This window comes from Phacochoerus africanus, chromosome 4 (genome assembly GCF_016906955.1).
Source record: "Phacochoerus africanus isolate WHEZ1 chromosome 4, ROS_Pafr_v1, whole genome shotgun sequence".
Classification (NCBI taxonomy): Eukaryota; Metazoa; Chordata; class Mammalia; order Artiodactyla; family Suidae; genus Phacochoerus; species Phacochoerus africanus.
The window spans coordinates 53,156,334-53,182,912 of record NC_062547.1 but is presented as its reverse complement, the minus strand read 5'-3'; the positions used below and the strand labels follow the sequence as shown (position 1 = coordinate 53,182,912).

The 26,579-nt window shown below is 38.7% G+C and overlaps 2 pseudogenes; one reads left to right on the top strand and one right to left on the bottom strand.

Moving 5' to 3' along the window:
- The first annotated feature begins 7,940 nt into the window (after positions 1-7,940).
- On the top strand, positions 7,941-10,057 carry LOC125124148 (ankyrin repeat domain-containing protein 27-like; annotated as a pseudogene).
- A 13,809-nt stretch (positions 10,058-23,866) lies between these two features.
- Positions 23,867-26,125, bottom strand: LOC125124524 (olfactory receptor 2T10-like; annotated as a pseudogene).
- Between the last annotated feature and the right edge of the window lie 454 nt (positions 26,126-26,579).

Genomic DNA, 26,579 nt, shown 5'->3' with positions numbered 1-26,579 from the left:
AGATATCTGTCCAGCTAAAGTTTTTTGTTTGTAATTTACTATATTGGCCCAATGAAGTATGGTCCAAATCATTCACTAGGGGAAGTGTTTTCACTCATTTTATTGTATTTTATCTTATTTTTATTGTAGTTGATTTACAATGTTCTGCCAATTTCTGCTGTACAGCAAAGTGATCCGGTTTTATATATATACACCTTGTTTTCCTCACATTATTCTCCATCATGTTCCATCACAAGTGATTGGATACAGTTTCCTGTGCTATACAGCAGGATCCCATCTTTGGAGGGGTGTGTGTGTGTGTATTTTATGTGTAAATATGGGTATAAATTTATATTTTAGATGATTCATTTACTTATGTGTACTTCAGATGACTTCTGAGTTTTTATATTCCAGTGCATTATTTTGCTCTCCTTGTTTAACAAAAACCAAAAAAAAAACCCATAAAAATTCTTACATACCTTGTTCAGTGGAGAATGTGGTTTTCATTTATCATTTAAAACCAAAGACAATTTTATAACATTTTATACATAGCTGTTAGATGTAGGGCAATCTATCTTTAAGCACAGAAGGATAACAATTACTTCTATAATTTGTAAATCTGGGAAAACAAGTTTGATTCTCACTGGATATAGGCCTTTCTATCTCATTTAATTTCAGGAAAGACAATTTTGCTTTTTTTGGAAGAATTGGAATGTTCCAATTTCATAAGAAGAAGATCAAAGGCTTGGCTGTTATACGGCCCAATGCAGAATAACATAGGATAATAAAACTTAACTCTTTCATATGGAAAGATCATTTATTTTCTCCATGGGTTTGTAGATGTAATAGCATACTTAGTGAGGTCAAAATAGGAAACCAGAAAGTTCTAATCTTAATGTGAGTTTTCATCAAAATATTGCTACCAGTATTCTCATTTGTGTCTAATCTCACCTGAAATTATCAAGGTTCCTTCATGATTCCATAGCTCTGTTCAGTGGAGGTTTAGGCTTGGAGGCATATGGATGCCTGGCTTTGTCTTCATGAAGATTATTCATTTGATTTCTCCTTGAGCCTAATAATCCGCAGGGGTTAAATAATAAGGTGCTGTGTCACACAAAGACCTTGTGACACAAAATCTTCATCAGTATCTGACAAAAGCACCTACCTTCTTAGAGGAAAGCTGTAACAGAGCCATTAAGAACTTTAATTATCTTAGCCCACAATTAAGAGTTGGTGTATGTCCCTCCCACAGCTGATATCTCTGAGTAAAAATACACCAGATTACTCCTGTAGTGTCTTTTGTGGACCAGTGTCTCCCCAACTTGCCCAATTGTAAAAATCACCTGAGGACTGAGGAAACATAGGAATTCTAGGGTTCCTGAATCTAAAATGCCAGGGATAGTCCAGGAATATGTATGTTTAACAAGGTCTTAGGTTATCATCCTTACCACCAGACAAATGTGGCAAAAACTGATTAAGAGAAAATTTAATTGGTAGCCAAATACCAGTTGGCTGATGACACGTTTCCTGGTGGTGAATTTTAATGTTGGCTGTACATAGAAAATTATCTGCATCATGAAAGAATAGGGTGGTGTATCCTTGGAATCAGTAATTTAACCTTTCTCCCTACCCTTGTTCTAATATGTAGGCAACATGGAGGAACAATGTTTCTCCTTCCTCCCAAGAAATGATTAAAACTTCTGCTATCAAGAAATAGGCAGGGTGGAAAATGAAAACCCATGTGTGTCGCCTCCATGATAGAGGAGATATGGATACAGAGAGAACACTTGTACAAAGCCTTTGCTCACACATATGCTCAGCAATGGTCGTTAACTTTGGTATCCCCATTGGTTTAGGGCTTGCAGGAAGTGTCTTTCAATCTGGTTATTGGGTAGTTCCAATCACCTTTGGGGATTAGAGCAGCAGGTTCCAAGTCCCAGATGTTCCAGAAATAGGCTCAGTGTACCAGCACTGGCTCAGTCTTTTGAAGGTTTCTTCTCCTGGATTTTCCAACTCATTTGTTAGACTTTAGGTGGAGGGAATTAATAGGATGATATAATCTGGAAATAGAATCTTCTTGGAGCTCAAAGTCTTCATTTGTATATAAGAAAGTTGGATTACATGATTTCAAGATGGAGAGAGGAATAAATAAATCATGATCACTCTGGGTTTTTTGTTTGTTTGTTTTTGTCTTTTTGTCTTTTCTAGGGCCACACCCACAGCATGTGGAAGTTTCCAGGCTAGGGGTTTAATTGGAGCTGTAGCTGCTGGCCTGTGCCAGAGCCACAGCAACATGGGTTCTGAGCTGCATCTGTGACCCACACCACAGCTCACCACAACGCTGGATCCTTAACACACTGAGAAAGACCAGGGATTGAACCTACAAACTCATGGTTCCTAGTTGGATTTGTTAACACTGAGCCACGATGTGAACTCCATGATCACTCTGATTCTTAATTTTTTCCCCCAAAATTTGAAATAAATTAGTGATGGTGAGAATTTTAATGTAGTATTGACCATGTGAATGTCTTCTTTGGAAAAAATTCAGGTCCCTTGCCCCTTTAAAAAATTGGATAATTATAGTTTTTGCTATTGAGTTTTATAAGACCTCAATATATTTTGGATATTAACCTTTATCAGATACAGTGTTTGCAAATATTTTCTCCCAGTCAGTAGGTTGCCTTTATATTGTGTTGATTGTTTCTATCACTGTGCAGAGGTTTTTACTTTGATATAGTCTCACCTGTTGATTTTTGCTTTTGTTGCTTGTGCTTTTGGTGTCACATCCAAAAAAAAAAAAAAATCACTGCCGGAATCAAGGACAGCAAGATTTTCACCTAGGTTTCAATCTAGTAATTTTATGATTTCAGGTCTTACATTTATGTCTTTCATCCTTTTTTAGTTAATTTTCATGAATGGTATAAGATATGGGTCCAATTTCATTTTTTTTTGCATTTGTGTATCAAATAATTTATTGAAGAGACTATATTTACCCCATTGGGTATTCTTGGATCCTCTTTCAAATATTAGTTGACTGTGTATGCATGGGTTTATTTCTGGACTTTCAATTTTGTTCTGTTTGTCTATGTGCCAGTCTTTATACCATTATCATCCTGTTTAGATTACTGTATCTTTGTATAATAATTTGAAATCAAAAAGTATAATGTCTTCACTTTTGTTCTTTTTTAGGTTTTCATTGTATATTCAGGATCTTTTGTGGTTCCATGTGAATTTTAGAATTGTTTTTTCTATTTATGTGAGAAAAGCCATTATAATCTTGATAAGGATTGCATTGAATCTATAGATTTGGCTTTGTATGGTGTGGATATTTTGACAATATTAATTCTTCCAGTCCCTGAACATAGGATATCTTTTCATTTATTTGTATTTTCTTCAACTTCCTTCATCAATGTCCCATAATTTTCAGTGTACAGATCTTTCATTTCCTTGATTAAATTTACTTCTAAGGATTTCATTGTTTTGATTCTAATATGAATGTGACTGTTTTCTGTATTACTTTTTCAGATAGTTCACTGTTAATGCATAGAAAAATAACAACTGTTTTTTATAAGTTGATTTTTTATCATGCAACTTTCCTGAATTGTTTGTTAAAAAACAATTAACAAACAATGAGAGTTTTTTTGGTAGTCTTTATGATTTTCTATATAGAAGATAATGACATCTGCAAGCAGAAAATTTTACCTCTTAGTTTCCAATTTGGAAGTCTTTTATTTCTTTTTTTTTTTGCTTCATTACTCTAAGGCTTCCAGTACTATGTTGAAAAGTAGAGGTGATAGTAAGCACTTTTGTCTTATTCCTGGTCTTAGAAAAGAAACTTTCAATCTTTCATCATTGAATATGATGTTAGCTGGGAGCTTATCATATATGGCCTTTATTATGGTGAGATATGTTATTTATATACCTACTTTTTGAAAGTGTTTATAATGAATGAATTGTGAATTTTGTCAAACTTTTTTTTCCTGTATCTATTGAAATGATCATACAATTTTTATCTTTAATTGTATTAATGTGATGTTATATATATTGATTTGAGTATGTAGAACCATTCTTACATTCTAGGAATAAATCCTACTTGATCATAACATACGTTCCTTTAATTTTATTTTATTTTTATTGTACTTTTAGGGCTGCACCTGTAGGATATGGAGGTGCGTAGACTAGGGGTCAAATCTGAGCTGTAGCCGCTGGCCTACACCACAGCCACAGCAATGCCAGATCCTTAACCCACTAAGTGAGGCCAGGGATTGCACCTGCATCCTCATGAATACTAGTCAGATTTGTTTCCACTGAGCCATGTGAGGAACTCCATATGTTCCTTTTAATGTGCTGTTGAATTTGATTTGCTAGTATTTATTTGAGGATTTCTGCATCTATATTATACAGGACATTGGCCTATAATCCTGTAGTATTTTAATGTTATTATATGATTTTGCCATCAAAGTAATGCTGGTCTCATAAGGTAAGTTTGGAAGCATTCTTTCCTCTTCAGTTTTTGGAAGAGTTTGAGAACTAACATTAATTATTCTTTACATGTTTGGTAGATTTTATCATTCATTGAGGCCACATGGTTCCAGATAGTTGAGAAGCTTTTGATTATTGATTCAAGCTCTTTACTAGTATCTGATCTGCTCAGATTTTCTGTTTCTTTATGACTAATTCTTGGCATGCTTTATGTTTCTAGGAATTTATCCATTTCTTCTAGGCTATGATTTCTTCTTGGCTAGGCTAACTTGTTGCCTATGATTGTTCATGGTAGTTCTTTTGATTCTTAGTGTTTCTGTGTTATCAGTTTTAATGTCTCATTCTTTATTTCTGATTTTATGTGAATCTTCTCTAGTTTTTCCTTAGTCTAGATTAAAGCTTATCAATTTTATTTATCTTTTCAAAAAAAGCCTCATTAGTTTTATTGATTTTACACTATTGTCTTTCTAGTCTCTAAGTTATTGATTTCTGCTCTGATCTTTACTATTTCCTTTATTCTACTAACTTTGAGCTAGGTTGTTAGTTATTTTTCTAGTTTCTTGAGGTTTAAAGTTAGTTTTTTTTATTTGAGGAGTTTTTCCTTCATGTAGGCATTTATCTCTATAAGCTTATTAGAACTGCTTTTTCTGCATCCCATAAGTTTTGGTATGTTGTGTTTCAAGTTTTATCTTTCCTTGACTTTTCATTTCTCTTTTGATTTCCTTTTGGGCCACTGGTTGTTCAGGAGCATGTTGTTTAATTCCTTCATATTTGCAGATTTTGCAGGTTTCCTCTTGTAATTGATTTCTAGTTTCATATCATTGTGGTTGGGAAGATGTGTAATATGATTAAATAATTCTTTAATTTATTTTAGTTATTAGATAACTAAAATAATTTAACAGTTATTAGAACTGTTTTATTCCCTACCATAATCTATCCTTGATAAGGTTCCAGGTGAGGATGAGAACAATGTGATGCTATTACGCAACATGCTCTGTACATGTTACTACATCTGGCATTAAGTTCAATGTTTTCTTTTGATTTTCTGTCTACATGAATTAGCCACTGTTGAAAGTGGGGTATTGAAATAACTTTTTTAAGTCTCTATTTCTCCCTTTATATTTGTTTTATACATTTAGGTGCTCCAATATTGTGTGTGTGTATATTTATGATTCTGATATCCTTCTGACAAACCAACCCCTTTAACATTATGTAATGACCCTTCTTTTCTCTCGTTATGGTTTTTTTCTTAAATTTAATGTGGTATAATTATAATTATAATTAAACTATAATTTAATTTTTTTCTTAAATTTAATGTGGTATAATTATAATTATATAATTGCCCTTGCTATCTTTGGGTTTCTACTTCTTTGGAATATCTTTCCATCTCTTCACTTTCAGTCTATTTGTGGCCTTAAACATGAAGTAAATCTCTTGTAGATAGCATATAGTTTGGTCTGTTTTTTCCCTCCTTTAGGCTGCTCTATGTCTTTTGATTGCAAAATTTAATCTATTTACATATGAAGTATTTAATAAGTATGGACTTTGCCATTTAAAGAATTTTTTTGTTGTTTTCTAGTTCTTTTGTTCATTTGTTCCTCCCTTGCTGTGTTCCTTTGTATTTTGATGACTCTGTATAAATTTTGTGTTATGCTTTGATCCCTTTTTTTATCTTTTGTGTATCTTCATTTTTCATTTTTAGCTAACATGAAACTTACATGAAGCATGTTATACTTGTAACAGTCTATTTTACGCTGGTAACAACTTCAACTTAACATTTGTACACAAAGCTCTACATTTCTACTCTCTCCATGCATAAATCATTAATGTCATATTTTCTGCTTTTTATATTGCATATCCTTTAGCAAATTATTTTAGTTAGTCTTACTTTTAATACTTTTGTATTTTAACATTTATGCTAGAGTTATTATTGATTTACCCACCAGCTTTACAATATTAGAGTATTCTGAATTTAATTATCTATTTTCCTTTACTAGCAAGTTTTATACTCTCATATATTTTAATGCTACTAATTAGTGTTCTTTCACTTCAGGTTGAAGAACTCCCTTTACATTTCTTGAAGATCAACCTAGTGTTCATGAAGTTGTTCAGATTTAGTTTGTGTTGGAAACTTTCTCTCTCCTTCAATTCTGAAAAATAACTTTTCCAGGTAGAATATTCTTGGTTTGCTGCTTTTATTTCTTTAAGCACTTCGAATATATCATTCCACCCTTTTCTAGTCTGCAAAATTTCTGCTGAAATTTTGTACAGGTGTTCCCTTGTACATAACAAGTCAATTTTATCTTGCTGCTTTTAAGATTCTCTCTCTGTCTTAAACTTTTGATTAAACTTAATTATTGTCTTAGTGTGGGAATCTTTATATTTATTGTTGTACTTTTGGGCCTCTTGAATCTGGGTATCTCTTTCTTTCCCCATATTAGGGAAGTTTCTATCTATTATTACTCTGAGTACTCTTTCTGCCAATTTTTCTCTCTTTTTTCCTTCTGGAATATTTAGTAATATGAATATTGGACTACTTGATAGTATCCCATAAGTCTCTTAAGTTATCTTCACTCTTTTTCATTTTCTTTTTTTGTTTCCCTGATTGGATGATTTCCACCATCCTGTCTTCAAAATTACTGATCCTTTTCCCCACTTTATCTGGTCTGTGGTTGAACCCTCTATTGAATTTTTCAATTAAGTTATATTTTTCATTCTATGATTTTGGTACTTTAAAATATTTTCTATCTCATTACTAAGGTACTCACTTTGTTCATTCATTGCTTTCCTGACTTTGGTGAACACTTTTATGACTATTATTTTTAACTGTCTATTGGGTAAAGCACATGAATAATTTATTAATATCAGTTTATGGAGGCTTTTATTGTTTTAAACATGTTTCTCTGTTTCTTTACTTTCCTTTGCTCTCTGTGTTGATTTCTGGTCATTAGATAAGATATCTACCTCTCAGTTTTACAAACTAGACTTGGGTAGGATATAAACCTCATCAATTAGCCCAGCCCAAGCTCCTGGTTGCCTCTCAAAACTGTGATTCTTAAAGCTTACATGTTTGAGTGGTGGAGCAGAGCCACCGTGCAGGGGTGGTGGTCCCTGAGGTCTGAACAGAGGGCCCTGGAGGTGGGAAGGGCAGAAAATGAAATTATGTAGCCATTTAAGTGTCCTCCTATCTGTCTCCTCCCATGCCTCCCTTCCCTTGGCTGGCTGTGCCTCTGGGCCCAGAGGCCAGGTGGGGCCCTGGAGCAGGAAGGGAAACTTGGCTGGCTGTCCCCGGGCAGCCCCCAAGGTCCTGGCCCATTGCCAGGTGGACTGTCCCTTCTGCACTCTCCTCCTCCCTTCTGCAGCCAGGCAAGCTCTGCTTCTAGTGTGTTTTGGGGGCAAGGGGTGGGGCTGGCAAAGAATGCTCTCTCTCACCCCACCGCTCCAGGACAGGAGACTGCTTCACCCCATTTGAAGTCCATATGGCTCTGTACAATGAAGACCTCCTGAAAAAAATCCTTTCTATCTTGCTCTTCAAAAGTGGTGTCCAGACTTAAGCAACAAGGAGGCCCAAGCCCATGGAATCATCTTAGTACTCTGGAAAGGAAGCCTGTCAAGCAGCCTCCAGTCTACTTGTCAGTTTGAGTCCTATGTTTTGATTCCCATGAAAGAACATTTTCAGATCTTAAATGGAAAGGATGTCTTTATCCAAGGAAACTGGATTAAACTAGGAGCTGGTTTCTCCTGTCATCTCTCTGTGCCCATTCTCTTTGAAGAAACTTTCTACAATGAAAAAGAAGAGAGTTTCAGCATATTGTGCATAGCCCATCCTTTGGAAAAGAGAGAGAGTTCAGAAGAGCCTTTAACACCCTCAGATCCCTTTTCACTGAGAGAGTTTCTGGGAAGGGATGCAAAAATATTTGACAGGAACATTGCCTCTTTCCAGCGAACATTCGGAGAGTGTGAAAGAAAGAGTCTCCATCACCACATAGACTCTGTAAATGCTCTTTATACCAGATTCCTCCAGCAGCCATCAAGGGACTCCCACCTGAAAGTGCTTGCCAAGCAGGAGGCCCAGGTGAACCTCGTGAAGCAGGTTGTATGTCCAGCATGATATCTATGACCATGGGGACCATGGAGGCAAGTGAGTATGCTGCCTTTAACAAAATCACAAGAAACATTCAAGATCTTCAGCAGAAAGATATCAGTGTGAAACCCCTCATGCAAAGAGGAAACTGGCTCAGCTGAACAGATGCAGCTCTCCCCAGCAGAAGCTGGCTTGTTTGTGGAAGGTGGTGCAGCTGATCACCCAGCCTCCTAGCCAGAGAGTTAACTTGGAGACCATGTGTGCTAATGATCTGTTATCAGTCCTTTTATATCTGCTCATGAAAACAGAGATCCCTAATTGGATGGCAAATTTGAGTTTTATCTAAGACTTCTGACTTAGCAGCTCAGCAAAGGATGAACTGGGATACTGCATGACCTCCATTGAGGCTGCAATTGAATATATCCGGCAGGGCAGCCTCTCCGTTAAGCCACTGGAGTCTGAGAGATTTGGTGACAGACTATTTCTTAAGCAGAGAATGAGCTTACTCTCTCAGATGACATCAACACCCATTGACTGCCTCTTTCAGCACGTCACATCAGGTAACCAGAATGAAGTGGAAAGACTTCTGAGCCAGGAAAACCAAGATAAAGGTGCTGTCCAAAAGATGTGCCACCCTCTGTGCTTCTGTGATGACTGTGAGAAGCTCATCTCTGGGTGGCTGAACAATTCCTCAGTTGTCACACATTCTCCAGAGACAACAGGGGTCATGCACTCCTCCTCATGGCTGCCCTCTGTAGGCAGGTGTCCCTCATCGACCTTCTGGTTTCCAAGGGTGTGGTGGTGAATACTACAGACTACCACGTCTCCAGCCCACTTTACCTGGCATGTCAGAAGGGCTATCAGAGCGTGACACTGCTGCTGCTGCACCACAAAGCCAATGCCCAAGTGCAAGACAACAACAGCAACATTCCTCTGCATCTGGCCTGCACATATGGCCACAAAGACTTTGTGAAGACTCTGGTCTACTATGACATGCAGTCCTGCAGACTGGGTATTGGTAACAAGGAAAGTGACATCCCCCTGCACATCGCCACACGCTGGGGTTACCAGGGCATCATAGAGACTTTCATGAATAATGGAGCATCCACGGAGATCCAGAACAGGCTGAAAGAAATGCCCCTCCAGTGCACATTGTCCAGGGTGTATGCTTTAAGTATTAAGGTTCCTTGGTTACAGTAAGAGGTTTCATCACCAGATTTGGACCTCCTCCTAACAAAAGGTGCTTAAACCTCTGTGATGTGTATAAACTAGCAAACCACAAGCTAAAAGAATTTCTCCCTCTGCAATCAGCTGAAGAGAAGAAATTTAAATTTCATGGTACTATGGAGGCTGGAGAAAAATGTCACACTGGAGTGAAGAAATACAGGACCTGAAAAATGTTCCTTTGCAAGCAACACTTTAACCCAAAGATGCCTAAATGCCATTTTGATGTTCATTTTAGTGAAAAGGATACATGTATGTCTGACACTATATATCTACATATATGGGAAAAGCTGGGTATGATTTTTCTTAAAAGAAAGTTCAGATAATTGATCACTGTACATTGTCACCTGAAGAAGTGTCTCTAGAAACATCCCTTTCCATTAAGAGCCTCCATTAAATGTCACACCTAATAGATGGTTACTGAACTAGAAAGTAGATTTGGCACATCTGTTAGGGGCTACATAGGGGCTTATTGTTAAAATGGCTCTTTATGCTGATGTGTGAGACTGACCACCTTGCTCAAGCAACATCCTGTTTTAACACTGGTGCCTACTTTCCCAAGACTATGAGACACCCCCCCACCCCCTGCTTCCGGCTACCATGGGACACCACACACTTCCAACTTTCTCATGACTATGTGACCACCAGAGTCCAGCTGCAGGCAAAAGCTAACTTCCCCCCGCTTCAGGGAATCCAAATTCTCATCCATGGGGTATGAGAAGGCCCCACAAGAAGGGTGGGGGGCTAGCTCTTCTCAAGGGTCAGTCACCCTCTCCTTTTCCCTCTAATAAATTTTCTTCTCTTTGCTTGAACACCTGGCTCATTCTCTTTTTCTCTGCACTCACCTTACAACATCTTTTTAGTCTTTTGATTCAGATTCAAAACTTACAGCACAAATCAGGTCAAAATTACTTTAAGTTAGAATTTATTGCCATTTGTTCCTTTTTATAAATTTATATAGATTATGCTCTTATTTTTTGTTATTAATTGGTCTAGAGTTGCAAACATGGGTTTGTCCTGAGAAAATTTTCAAATAACCTTGTAACAGAGAAATGATTTTGTGCATGTTCTTGGAGGTACTTGTGTATGAACAGAAGGGAGGGGCTGATTATTTTTCTACAATTTATGATTTTTAATTTTCTAATATACCTTGGATACATGCCAAATGATGGAAAAGAAACAGTAAATTCTATGATTCTTAAAAAAAAAGTTTACATGTTTGTTTTTCTGGGTCGCAGTGGATGAGATTGTATTAAGGCCAGTTAGTCTCCAAAAGGCAGGGGAAATACCCATATATCTATTTAGACTCCTGGAAGACTTCTGATTGACTACCCCCTTTAGTTACTCAATGTAATCTAATTGGAAGCCTGGCCTTCAGGCACCCTAGAAAAGTCAAGATATATGTACAGGCTAGCCCTTATCAGTAAGAAACTGGGAGCTGGATATTTTTGCCTATTTACTCTATGCTGAGCCAGAGGGAATAGTCCCTGGTAGTACTTGCTTGCACAAATACAAATCACCTCTTTGTTTTTTGTGGTCCTGGGAGACGTGTGAAAAGTGAGCCCTGTAAACTCCCAGATTTGAAAACCAGGTCATTGTTTGACAGCCACAACGTTCGGGATGCTGGATGTGTGAAAAAGCTTTTTTTTTTTCCCAAGGAGGAATTGGAGAATTTGTTTCATTGTTGGAATGAGCCAGAGGGAGAATACAGAGGAAGTACCCAACGTCTCCATTGGGCTCCCAGGAGTATTCTAGTAAGCATCTAGATACAGGCTGATTAAAACCTGTACCCTCAGGCAGAACCTGGGTAAGTATGTAGAGAAACCCCTTCCAGGAAAAAACTGGGAAATTATAACCAAGTGGGGCCCAGTGGGGTTCCTGGGCACAAAAGCCTTTCTGTCTCCCCCATTTCTTTTTTGGAAAGAGGCCTCATTCAACCTCCTTAATCTTCCCGAGTCCAAAGGGCAGGTTCAAACTATTGCTATTCAGGTAAGGGAGGAGGTGCAGAGACCAGAAAGAAGCAGTCAAGAAATAATAGTGCAGCCTTGGGACAGGGTCCTTGTTTTTCCTCAAGGAATATACATAACAACATCTTTGAGTTTTTATGAACAACTAACCCCCCCCAAAAAATGGAAGATGTTAACTTTTTGATGAAGCATTCTTCATTCCATAAAGAAGGAGGAGAGAGGATAAGATGGCGGAGGAGTAGGGGGACACTCTCGCCCTCTCCCGCAAACACAACAAGAAAAGGACATCTACAGAATAAATGACTTGCACAGAACAGCAGCCAATCGCTGGCAGAGGAACCTAAACTCCAATAACGGCAAGAAGTTCGTGACATCACTGGGCAGAATGGGAGAAAAGAGGAGAGTGAGAGGTGAATCCAAGCAGGATGGGCGCTTCCTAAAGGGAACTGCGGAGGAGAAAGGGATCCCGCACCCTGGAAAGTCACCTACACGGGGGAAAGATCAAACGAACTGGAGGAATCTCCAGATGCAGAGAAGAGTGTAGCAGTAAGTTGGAGTACGGAAAAGATGATCAAGAACCAAACGGACCATCTGAACTACGGGCACAGTCACCAAAAATTGAGACGCCTGGGTGGGGGCTGGGCACCAAGACCTCGCCTCTGAAGGTTAGTCCCCGAGAGAGGGCTGGGGGACGCCTGGGTGGGGGCTGGGCACCAAGACCTCGGCTCCAGAGAACGGGCTGGGGGGGCGGGGCAGAGCGGAAACTGCTTGGGAGGTCTAGAAACCATTTGATGGGGCAGAGACTGCCTGGGAGACTAGAAAACAAAGCTGTCACAGAGGAAGGGAGCAATACTCTAGGGGCGGGGAAGTGGAAAGCCACATCAGAGGGAACCTGGGAGAAGAACCTGGTCTGCGCCCATGCTAGGGAGGGGAGAGAAGAAGGGGTGGGTCCCCATAGAATACCCCCCATGCCACAGCAAGCTTACAGTCCCGCTAGCTAGCTGAAAGCTGTGCTTCCCAGTGCATCCCCTCCCCCCACGAACACCCCCACCACCCCCTACGCTCTTGCCGAACCTGGGGCTGCCTGCCATCCAGGAGGGCTGGCCTCAACAATTGCCTGAAGCCTACCACCGCAGGGGCTGTCCCTGCACAGGCCTGCTTGCCCTTTGGAGGGGCTACACTTCCGCAGAGTAGCACCAAACACCACCAGCCCCCGAGAAAAGGCCTGCAGCCCAGAAAAGCTAGAACAAGCCTAGCCAGGCCGTGAATAGGTCTGCCTAATTCTCGGACGGTTTTTCTGAGTCAGGCTTCCCTGGGGAGGAGCCTCTTCGGTTTCCAATGGCCCTGCTACCCGCCCAAGCCCCTAGGGGGTGCCCCACTCCTATGGAATAGCTGCTCAGCACCACCAGCCCCCTGGAGGACCCCCTGCAGCCCAACAAGCTTGGCCAGACTGTGAAAAGATCTGCCTACATTCTCAGACCATCCTTCTGAGTTGGGCTGCCCTAGGGAAGAGCCTCTTAGGTTCTCAGTGACCCAGATAGCTGCTCCAGCCCCCAGGGGGTGCTGCACTCCTGAAGAACAGCTGCCCAACACTGCCAACCCCCTGCAAGAACCCCACAGCCTAAAAACACCAGAGCAAGCTCTGCCTGACCAAGTGAAATCTGCTACCATCATGGTGTGGACCTCCCAGTCCTGTCTGCCCTCAGGAAGCCCTCTTTTGCTTCAAAGAAACACTGTTAGCCCCATCAACACTCCAGAAAAGCCACACTGCCTCAAAAAAGATTGACCAACAACGCCAGCCCTCAGGAAATATTCCACGGCAGTGACAAGGCAAACACTGCCCGATAACGGAGAGTACAACTCCCTCAGGAGAAAGAAAACAACAAGCAAGATGAAGAAGCTGAGAAACCACCCCCAGTCAAACCAACAGGAGAACTCACCTAAAACAGTCAACAATGAAACAGATCTCTGCAGTCTGACAGACCTGGAGTTCAAAAGAGAAATAGTGAAAATACTGAAGGAATTAAGAGAAGATATGAACAGTAATGCAGATACCCTCAGAAAGGAACTAGAAAATAGAAGGAGGAGCCAAGAAAAACTAGTTCATTTGCAGAGATGCAAACTGAACTAAGGGCAGTAAAAACCAGAATGAATAATGCAGAAGAACGAATCAGTGATATGGAAGATAGAATAATGGAAATCACCCAATCAGGTCAGCAGACAGAAAACCGAATCAAAAAACAGGAAAGCAATATAAGAGACCTATTGGATAATATAGAGTGGGCCAATCTACGCATAATAGGAATTCCAGAAGGAGTAGAAAAAGATAAGGGGATGGAAAATATATTTGAAGAAATTATCACTGGAAACTTCCCAAATCTAAAGGATGCTGGGTTCAAGATACAAGAAGCACAGAGGTCCCCAAACAAACTGAACCCAAATAGACCCACACCAAGACACATCATAAGAAAAATGGCAAAAGTTAGTGATAAAGAGAGGATCCTAAAGGCAGCAAGAGAAAAACAGAATGTTACCTACAAGGGAACCCCCATAAGAATATCAGCTGACTTCTCTACAGAAACACTACAGGCCAGGAGGGAATGGCAAGAGATACTTAAAGTGCTCAAAGGAAAAACTATGCAACCTAGAATACTCTATCCAGCAAGAATATCATTTAAAATAGAAGGGGAAATAAAATTTTTTCCAACAAACAAAAACTTAAAGAATACTGCAACACAAAACCCAGGTTAAAGGAAATATTGAAAGGGCTTCTCTAAACCAAAAAGAAAGGAAGGAAAAGGAAGAAAAAAGAAAAGAAAAAAAAAAGAAGAGGAAGAACTAGGACTGAGGAAACCGCAATCAGAGAGCAGTCACTCAAATAAGCCAGCATACAGATTTAATCATGAACAGGCCTCAAACAAAATAAAATTAAAAAGAAAAAAATAAAAAAGAGTCATCAAAACTACAAAATGTGGGCAGGGGATGTTAGGAAGTAAATAACCCTTTTTGTTTACTTGTATGTTTCTCCTCTTAATTTTAATATAGTAATGAAGTGTTTGAACTTACAGGACCATCAGGCTAAAACACACAATTATGTGAAGGGGTTAGCATACTTAAAAAACAGGGCAACCACAAGCCAAAACCAAATATTGCATTTGCAAAAAATGGAAAAACAATACACTCAAGCAGATAAGCAGATAATAACAGGAGACCATCCAACCAAAAAAAAAAAAAAAAGGAAGAATGGAGAACCATAGAATCAACTGGAACACGAGGCTCAAATGGCAATAAATAATCATCTATCAATTATCACCTTAAATGTCAATGGACTGAATGCCCCAATCGAAAGACACAGAGTGGCTGAGTGGATAAAAAGGCAAAAACCTTCAATCTTCTCCCTACAAGAAACTCAACTTAGGACAAAAGATACACATAGATTGAAAGTGAAAGGGTGGGGGAAAATATTTCACGTCAATAGACATGACAGAAAAGCAGGAGTCCCATCGCTCATATCAGACAAAACAGACTTTAAAACAAAAGACATAAAGAAAGACAAAGAAGGACACCACTTAATGATTAAGGGAATCCATCCAAGGAGGGGATGTTACTACCGTCAACATATATGCCCCAAATACAGGAGCACGCAGATACATACAACAAATATTAACAGACATAAAGGGAGATATTGATGAGAATACAATCATAGTAGGAGACCTTAATACCCCCCTCACATCAATGGACAGATCCTCTAGACAGAAAACCAATAAAGCAACAGAGATCCTAAAGGAAACAATAGAAAAGTTAGACTTCATTGATATCTTCAGGACACTACATCCAAAAAAAGCAGAATACACATTCTTCTCAAATGCTCATGGAACATTCTCAAGAATCGACCACATATTGGGACACAAAGCTAATCTCAATAAATTTAGGAGCATAGAAATTATCTCAAGAATCTTCTCTGACCACAACACCATGAACTTAGAAATCAACCATGGGAAAAGGAAAGAGAAAAAACCTACTGCATGGAGACAAAACAACATGCTACTAAAAAACCAATGGGTCAATGAGGAAATCAAGAAGGAAATTAAAAACTACCTTGAAACAAATGATAATGAAGACACAACCACTCAAAATCTATGGGTTTCTGTGAAAGCAGTGCTCAGAGGGAAATTTATAGCAATACAGGTCTTTCTCAAAAAAGAAGAAAGATCCCAAATGGACAACTTAACCCTCCACCTAAATGAATTAGAAAAAGAAGAACAAAAAAGGCCTAAAGTCAGCAGAAGGAAGGAAATTATAAAGATCAAAGAAGAAATCAATACAATAGAGACTCAAAAAACAATAGAGAAAATGAATAAAACCAAGAGCTGTTTCTTTGAAAAGGTAAACAAAATTGACAAACCCCTGGCCAGACTCACTAAAAAGAGGAGAGAAAGAACCCAAATAACCAAAATTATAAATGAAAAAGGAGAAATCACAACGGATACAGCAGAAATACAAAAAAACATAAGAGAATACTATGAACAACTATATGGCAACAAGTTGGACAATCTGGAAGAAATGGACAATTTTCTAGAATCTTACAGCCTGCCAAAACTGAATCAAGTAGAAACAGACCAACTGAACAGACCCATCCCTAGAAATGAAATTGAAGAGGTCATAAAATCACTCCCTACAAATAAAAGTCCAGGACCAGATGGCTTCACAGGTGAATTTTATCAAACATAGAAAGAGGAATTGGTGCCCATCCTCCTTAAACTCTTTCAAAAGGTTGAAGAAGAAGGAATACTCCCAAAGACATTCTATGATGCCACCATCACCCTCATTCCAAAACCAGACAGAGATACCACCAAAAAAGAAAACTATCGCCCAACATCATTGATGAATATAGATGCAAAAGTTCTCAACAAAATCTTAGCCAACCGAATCCAACAACATACCAAAAAAATTATACACCATGACCAGGTTGGGTTCATCCCAGGTTCACAAGGATGGTTCAACATGCGCAAATCAATCAGCATCATACACCACATTAACAAAAGCAAAGTCAAAAATCATATGATCATCTCAATAGACGCAGAAAAAGCATTTGACAAAGTCCAACATCCATTCATGATCAAGACCCTCGCCAAAGTGGGCATAGAGGGAACATTCCTGAACATGATCAAAGCCATTTATGACAAACCCACAGCACATATAATCCTCAATGGGGAAAAACTGAAAGCCTTCTCACTAAAATCTGGAACAAGACAGGGAGGCCCACTCTCACCACTGCTCTTCAACATAGTTTTGGAAGTCCTAGCCACAGCAATTAGACAAACAAAAGAAATAAAAGGCATCCATATAGGAAGACAAGAGATCAAACTGTCACTGTATGCAGATGACATGATACTATACATAGAAAACCCTAAGGACTCAACCCCAAAACTCCTTGAACTGATTCATAAATTCAGCAAAGTAGCAGGATATAAGATTAACATTCAGAAGTCAGTTGCATTTCTGTATACCAGCAATGAAATATTAGAAAAGAAATACAAAAATACGATACCTTTTCAAATTGCACCTCACAAAATCAAATACCTCGGAATACACCTGACCAAGGAGGTAAAGGACCTATATGCCGAGAACTATAAAACTTTAATCAAAGAAATCAAAGAAGATGTAAAGAAATGGAAAGATATTCCATGTTCCTGGATTGGAAAAATCAATATTGTAAAAATGGCCATACTACCCAAAGCAATCTACAGATTCAATGCAATCCCCATCAAATTATCTGGAACATTTTTCACAGAACTAGAACAAACAATCCAAACATTTATATGGAATCACAAAAGACCCAGAATCACCAAAGCAATCCTGAGAAACAAAAACCAAGCAGGAGGCATCACTCTCCCAGACTTCAAGAAATACTACAAAGCCACAGTCATCCAAACAGTGTGGTACTGGTACCAAAACAGACAGACAGACCAATGGAACAGAATAGAGAATCCGGACATAAACCCTGACACCTAAGGTCAATTAATCTTTGACAAGGGAGGCAAGAACATCAAATGGGACAAAGAAAGTCTATTCAGCAAGCATTGCTGGGAAACCTGGGCAGCTGCATGCAAAGCAATGAGACTAGAACACATCCTCACACCATGCACCAAAATAAACTCAAAATGGCTGAAAGACTTAAATATACAGCAGGACACCATCAAACTCCTAGAAGAGAACAAAGGCAAATCAGTCTCTGGCATCTACATCATGAGTATTTTCTCAGGTCAGTCTCCCAAAGCAATAGAAATGAGAGCAAAAATAAACCCATGGGACCTAATCAAACTGAAAAGCTTTTGCACAGCAAAGGAAACCCAAAAGAAAACAAAAAGACAACTTACAGAATGGGAGAAAATAGTTTCAAATGATGCAACGGACAAGGGCTTAATCTCTAGAATATATAAACAACTTATACAACCCAACAGCAAAAAAGCCAATCAATCAATGGAAAAATGGGCAAAAGACCTGAATAGACATTTCTCCAAAGAAGATATACAGATGGCCAACAAACACATGAAAAGATGCTCAACATCACTGATTATAAGAGAAGTGGAAATCAAAACTACCATGAGATATCACCTCACACCAGTCAGAATGGCCATCATTCATAAATCCACAAATAACAAGTGCTGGAGGGGGTGTGGAGAAAAGGGAACCCTCCTACACTGTTGGTGGGAATGTAAACTGGTACAGCCACTATGGAGAACAGTTTGGACATACCTTAGAAATCTATACATAGAACTCAGAAATCTATACATATGACCCCGCAATCCCACTCTTGGGCATCTATCCAGACAAAACTCTACTTAAAAGAGACACATGCACCCGCATGTTCATTGCAGCACTATTCACAATGGCCAGGACATGGAAACAACCCAAATGTCCATCGACAGATGATTGGATTCGGAAGAGGTGGTATATATACACAATGGAATACTCCTCAGCCATAAAAAAGAATGACATAATGCCATTTGCAGCAACATGGATGGAGCTAGAGAATCTCATCCTGAGTGAAATGAGCCAGAAAGACAAAGACAAATACCATATGATATCACTTATAACTGGAATCTAATATCCAGCACAAATGAACATCTCCTCAGAAAAGAAAATCATGGACTTGGAGAAAAGACTTGTGGCTGCCTGATGGGAGGGGGAGGGAGTGGGAGGGATCGGGAGCTTGGGCTTATCAGACACAACTTAGAATAGATTTACAAGGAGATCCTGCTGAATAGCATTGAGAACTTTGTCTAGATACTCATGTTGCAACAGAAGAAAGGCTGGGGGAAAAAATGTAATTGTAATGTATACATGTAAGGATAACCTGACCCCCTTGCTGTACAGTGGGAAAATAAAAAAAATTATAAAAAAAAAGAAATATGCACATCATAACTTCAAAAATAGATGTTTTTAAGCATAATAAAGGTTACTGATTTTTAACAGATAGCTTGCATAGTTATTCTATGTACAAAAGAGTTTTCTTGTACAAATAACTTCAAGAGTTTTCAGTGTACAAATAAATTTCTTAAGGTTTTAGCATTCAGGAAAAATAAAGTATAATTTCATTGAGAAAAAAAAAAAAAAGAAGGAGGACAACCTGAACCAGTCCTGGGGACAATAAACACCAGCTTTGATAAACGATGTAAGCTTGTAAGCTTGCCGCTACCCTGATCCTTATCTATGGCCCTATTTTCTACTCCCAAACTGTAAAACCACTTCTTATTTTCCCCCAAAGGGAGACAGTCTTTAATGTATTAGCCTTCTGTGGCCTTCTTTGCCTGGCAAATCAATAAAAGCTATTTTTTCTCCTTCACTCAAAACCTTGTATCTACATTTCTATTCAGCTCTGCTGGACAGAGAGCAAGTTTCAGTAACAGTATGGTCTGCTCCTTCTCCACTGAGCACAGGGGTATATCTGTGAGGAGTGCATCCATGCCTACTTAATAATGCTTATTTGTTTCCTAGTCCTGTGGGACTTGTGAATGCAAGCCAAATTGACTCTCAGAGCTAGGTTACTAGGGGATCATGCCTCAGATGGAAGCCTTAAAATTTGGAGTGATAAATGTGTAGTTCAAACTGTTTGCTTCTTAGGGAGAATCCTGGAGTTGGGAATTCCCTCCTGATTGTAAGGCACCATTCCTTGGGTGAGGTTTATGGCAAGAGTGTGTTTCAACCTTTCCTACCTATTTTGATTATGGTATTTTCTCAGTATCAGTTGTATGTCACTCAACTAGTTACTGAATTTTTCTCAGAAATAATTGGATCATATGTAGCTGTATGGAGGAAAAGGAGGGGAGGAGGAAAAGTCAGGAGTTATTTTGGTAACATGATTCCTCAATTCTTTTGAATATATTAACAAAAGTGGAATCACTAGCACATATCGATAAGGATGGAGTAGGATAGTTACACAGGTAGTTGTAGAAGTACCAAAAAGGGGCCACAGCTAGGGAAGCCTAGGGGACTTTGGGAGATCACTGTAAGTTAATAACTGCTCAAGAGGTCCATCAGAATAAGACAGGCTTGCTTGACTGGTGGAGGCATGAGATATGCCTCAGGTCATTTTGTGGGGGATGGGGTGAGGCATGCATTCAGGTTCAGACCAAGGGCAGGAATTTAAGGACCACCCTTGTGTTGATTGAATAAGCACAATGACAGTCCTGTTTTGACCTTATAGGGTCAAATAGTCTCTTACTGGATATAAAGGATGAGGAACTACTTGAAAGAGGAGGAGGTGGTCTTTTCCCACTCCCCTTGGATTATAAAATTCTAGCCCACCTGATCCTCAGGGAAGACCCTCCTTGCCTGACCACTTGCATCTCTCACAAGCATCCTATCTTCATAAATCTATTGCTTGCCTATCACTTGGTCTCTAGCTGAATTCCTTCTGTGTGGATGCACAAAGAATCTGAACTTAGTAAGTCCAGACACTGGGAAAGTGATTCTTATTCAAAAGCTGTGGCTTCAAGTCCCAATCTGGGTTTAGGCTGGGTTCAAGTATTGGCACATGGATTCTGGCTAGGTTCAAGTCATTAGTGCTGTCAATTTCAATACAGTAGTTATGTTTTTAATTTTATTTGAGGAACCACAATACTATTTTAAATAGCAGTTATACCTTTTCAGTCTCATCACAGGTCACAAGCGTTCCAATTTCTCCATATCCTCATCAACACTTGTGATTTTCTGGTTTTCATTTTTGATAGTAAAACATCCTAATCCTAATGCATGTGAAGAGATATTGTGGTTTCATTTCTCTAATGATTAGTGATGCTGAATGGTGGGGTGTTAAAATCTCCTACTGTTATTGTGTTCCCATCAAGGGGAATCTTTTTTCTTTTTTTTTCTTTTTAGGACTACACCCAGGACATATGGAAGTTCCCAGTTAGGGGCCGAATCAGAGCAGCAACTGCCAGCCTACACCACAGCCACAGCAATGTGGGAGCTGAACTATGTCTGTGACTTATACCACAGCTCACAGCAATGCCGGATTCTTGACCCACTGAGCAAGCCTGGGGATCAAGCTCGCATTCTCATGATAATAGTTGTTTTCATTACCACTGAGCCACAATGGGAACTCTAAGGGGAATCTTCTAAATCATGCTTCTAATGAAATACTTATCCCGGTTTTTTATCTTTCTTTAGGAGAGTTTGTAATTATTTTGACCTTGGAGCTCATATTATCTTAGGTACACGTTCCATGCTGTCTGGTAGTTGCCCCTCATGTAGGATGCAAATCAAACTCTATCCATGTCATTCCAGAAGAATATACTAGGAGACATAGTGAAACTGTATGCCAGACCCTAAGTCCTTGTGTTTTGAGGGAAAATTCTTTTCCTTTAGCCTCCTAGTCCTCCCTTAAATCTCAAAAAGCTGACTCAACAGTTAATGATTAGGAAATTTTGTTATAGCCAAAAAAATAAAACTAGTTAAAACAGTCTTCACTAGGTGATGCCCTGCCTTGGTGCACTAACTTATCACTAATGGTTATTTTACTTTCTAGTTAGAGTATTATTGTACCTAGTGTTTTCTTTTGTAATTGGAGCACTCCCTAATACTCCTTCCCTATAAACAATCTTCATTCCAGAGAGAAGGTCAAGGAACGATAACCCCAAAGACAATCATAAACTATTGCTGGACTGACTGACACTGGCCTTGATGACTCTGAAATGATCTATGGAGGGAAAATAATGTAGACACCTTAATTGATAACCCTGTCTTTCAAACTAAATCTATAAGACCCCTTACCAGTCCCTCTTAAAGCAGGGCACAGTTTTGAGGCCTTCTGTGGCTTCCTTTGCCTGGCAAAGCAATAAAGCTGTTCTTTCTACTTCACCCAAAAAAATCTGTCACTTAATTGGTGTCTCTGTACAGAGGCTACTTTTTGGCTACAATAGCTGACCATTCCTGTTTTCTGCCATGTTCAGAAATATTAAAAATAACAAGTGAAGGCAACAAAATTAAATCTGTTGCTAAAAATGCTCAGAAGACATTTTCTTCAAGCATGGCAAATCCACAAAAACAAAGCAATCAACACCCAAACAACAAACTTCTTCGCAATCAAAAAAATTTTGTTTAGGAACTAGAGAAGTAAAGATTTGCTAAAGGTTATACTCATTAGAGAGAAAGGAACATGCCAACTTTGTGCTGCTCTAGCTAAAAGTAAGCCCCATATACCCTGTTCTTCACTGACTTCAGCTAAAATTGTGTGTGTGTGTGTGTTTAATACCACAAATTTGCTGTATCGTGATTGCAGGAACAGATAATGCTGAGAAATTATTGTTCTCTATAGTAATTATAATTTCCGCAGGAAAAAAAATCATGGACTTGGAGAATAGACTTGTGGTTGCCAAGGGGGAAGGTGAGAGAGTGGAAGGGACTGGGAGTTTGGGGTAAATAAATGCAGGATGTTGCCTTTGGGATGGATTAGCAATGGGATCCTGCTGTGTAGCACTGGGAAGTCTGTCTAGTCACTTATGGTGGAACACATAATGTGAGAAAAAAGAATGTATACATGTAGGTGTAACTGGATCACCATGCTGTACATTAGAAAAAATATATATAAATAAATGATAAAAAATTTTTCAAAAATTTGAACAAATTTTGTTAATAAACAGCAACATTATTTATATTTTTGAATAAAATTTTAGACTTATTTTACTTTCTAGAAGAATTTTTTTTGTTTTGTTTCAGCCTTTACTAAAGGCTGATTTTAGTGGTCAGTCATTTCACATTCCCCCTAAAGTGAATATATTACATCTTTATTATCTAAAGCCCTATTTTTCATGCCTAGGAGAAAGACCTTAAAGAGTTCTCTTACTTCCCTACTAAGTATAAGTACATTGCCTGACCTTCAGATGCATGGATCTATATAACAGCACTGCTTGTACTATTCTAAGGGATTTACACATTTTAGCTCATTTAATACTCTCAGCAGGGCTAGGTGGTAGGTACCATTATCTTATTCCATTATTTTATTCTAGTAGTCAGAATTATGTAGTCTTATTTTATGCTGTGTTTGCATTAGATATTGGATATGAACTCAGAAGGCAGAGCATGAAGAAAAATGAACATTTTTCAGAGCCAAGAGAAAGAGAGGATATTTACTCTTTGTTCCTCATAAAATAAAGGCTAACATTGGGTTGAAGTTTTGGGAAATTTTTGCAACCTAAAAGCTGCCTTTGGTAATTCAAGGAAGGTCAGACTATTTTAATGCCCTGACAGTTGGATGTCTATATCAGAATTTCTCCTTCTGAGCCCATCCTGAATTTGTGAGTTTTCTCACTGTTCTGAGGAGTAGCTCATGCCTTATTCTTCCTAGATATATCTAGGCATATTAGTGAATTTGTATCTTGAGCATATATGAGCATAAAGGATTCTCTTTATTTAGAAAAGCAGTGTGTTTCCAGGATTTTGTCCAAACAGCTGACTCTTCTGATGATGCTCTGAGACTATGGATAGGTTATTTTGTTTTATTTTTATTTTCTCACAAGGGGACTTAAACATATGACCTCTAACATTTCTATAATTTATAAGAATTTGTTAAATCTGAAATGCTCCCAAGACAAATTCAAGTATAAATGCTAACATAAGATTATAATCAAGTATAGCAACCTATGTGTCTTTTCATCTTTCTCAGGGGACATCTACTGATGACTATACCCTTCAGAGCTTCTGTAATATCCTTGTTTCTCAGACTATAGATGAGGGGGTTAAGCATAAGAGTATGGATGGCATTAAACATAAAGAGAGACTGATTTAATTTGGGGGTCTTAGAGGACCCAGGCCTCATGTAGACAAATATGGCAGGGCCGAAGTTGAGATTGGCCAACAGAGGTGGGAGGAGCAGGTGACTGGAGTCTTGTTCCTGCTCCCAGGGGAGTTCATGTGGAGGACATCAAGGAAAATGAGGGTGCAGGAGGCCAGAATGAGATCTAGATGGATGAGGACCACCAGAAAACTTGAGCCACCACTGAGTTCACATAGGCTGAAATGTCCTTACAAGTGAGCTTCAAGAGAGCCATGACCTCACACAAAAAGTGGAGGATCTCTCAGGGATGACAAATGGGAAAATGCATGGCATAGGCTGTATGAACCAGGGAAGTTATTGCTCCTTCCATCCAGGACCCAATGACCATCTTTTTGCAGGTGGTATGGCTCATAAAACTGAGTAATGCAGTGGGTTACAGATGGAAACATATCTGTCATAGGACATGAGGATGAGTAGGAGGCACTCAGCAATTCCAAAGGTTAAGCTGAAGAAGATTTGGGTTCCAGAGCCTATCTGTGATATGGTTCTTTCCCATGAGAGGAAATTTGTGACAATTCTGGGGATAGGAGTTGAGATCAAGGCCAAGTCAATGAGGGAGAGGTGGCTGAGCAGAAAGTACATGGGAGAGTGGAGTCAGGAATCTAGCCAGATGAGAATGAGAGCAACATTGCCCATAACAGCCATAAAGTAGACAAGAAGAATAAGGCAGATCTGGATGACAAGGTGGCTGAACTCAGGCCAGAGCACCAGGAGAATAAAATCTGTGTTGATAGTGTTATTATTTCTCTCTATGACTGAACATTATTGTCCAGGAAACAACTGTAAGACCACTGGGGCATCTGATACTGTGTTATTGTACTTCTTTTCTTACTCCCAGGACTCCTTTAAATGTATTCATGCTGAGTTTTCCCCTTGTTGTAGTTTCTTCAGTATTATGCATAACTTCTCAGCAGATACAATTTCCATTAATTACCTCTCATGGATTATGTAATAAATTAGCATTTACACACTATACCTACTGTTACAAACTGTAAAAACTGTTAGTAACCAAATAAGAACACAGGTACATTTAATGTTCTATCAACAAAAAACCAGTAAATTTACTATGTGCATTTCTTGAAGAACTAATTTAATCATAACTTTGAAGTCCTTTGCAGACAAGACCTCTACAGAAGAGTTGTGATTTTACATCTTGAAAAGTCAATATTTTCACTCAGTCTTTTGAGGCTTCATGGAAAGTCAGAAGAGTCTCCTAAAGATGGGAAATAGAGGCTTTGATAACCTGAGTAAAGAAAAGCATTTTCAGAATTGGTGTTGTCTGTGTTCATCTTTTCCATCTCACATTAGGAATTTTCCTATTTGTCTGTGAGTCCTTCTTACTTTTTCCCCAACTCAAGACTCCCCAAGTCAGCTGAACTAGAACAGAACGACTAACTATCACACCAGTATTTGGGAAAAGACCTCAAAAATATGATTTTTTTCCAATTTCACAGAATTCACCCTCTTCTGCATGAAGTTTGAATTTATTATCAAAGTAATTCCTAGTACTAGCTGATGCTACGCAAGGAAAAGAAACAGGTCATGATGGAGGAGATTATTAGAATTCAGGTTGCAAGAAGTGAGGTTTTTAAAAAGGAAGAATATCTTCTGTTTAGCAAAGGTTTTGTTGGACTTATAAACTCTAGAAGTGAAACACTTTTGTGGTCCAGTTAAAAGAATAACCTGCAGAGGATCAGTACCAGAGTTTGAAGCTCCTTCTGCCAAATCACCACTTTTACCTGCCCAATGGCCTTTATCTAACTTTATCATCCTTCTGTGCCTCTCTTCTTTCCTTCATAAAGTTGTATAAAAGCATACCTACAACACAGGGGCAATGTGTAGTTTAAAAGAATTAATATTTATAGGTTTGAGAATGTTACCTGGCCAGTAGTGTCTCACACATATATTAGATACAATTAGAAGTTTCCTTTGCACGAGTGGCAAAATCAGTGTCTTCAGGTACCTTATTCCACACAGAGCTGTGCACATTTGCACAATCAGAGTGATTCTTCTGTTTCTTGCAGGTTCATCTCTATCTGTAAGATGCATTGGACCTAGACGGTATTACAGTAAGTGAAATAAGTTATATAAAGGCAAATACTGTATACTGTATAATTTCACTTACATGTGGGAGCTAAAAAAACAAATGAATAAACATAACAGAAACAGTTTTTGTAGATACAGAGAACAAACAGGTGGTTACCAGAGGGAAGAGTGGTGGAGGGAAGAGAGAAATAGGTGAAGGAGATTAAGAGGTACAAACTTTCAGGTACAAAATAAATGTCACAGGTATGAGATTTACAATGTGGGGAATATAGTCTATAATTATATAATAACTTTTTATCATGACAGATGATAATTAGACTTACCCCTTTCATCATTTTGAAATGTATAGAAATATAGAATCACTAGGCTGTGTACCTGGGACTAACTTGATGTTGTAGGTCAATTGCACATCAAAAACAAAGAAACAAAAAACCAAAATCATAGAAAAAGATTACAT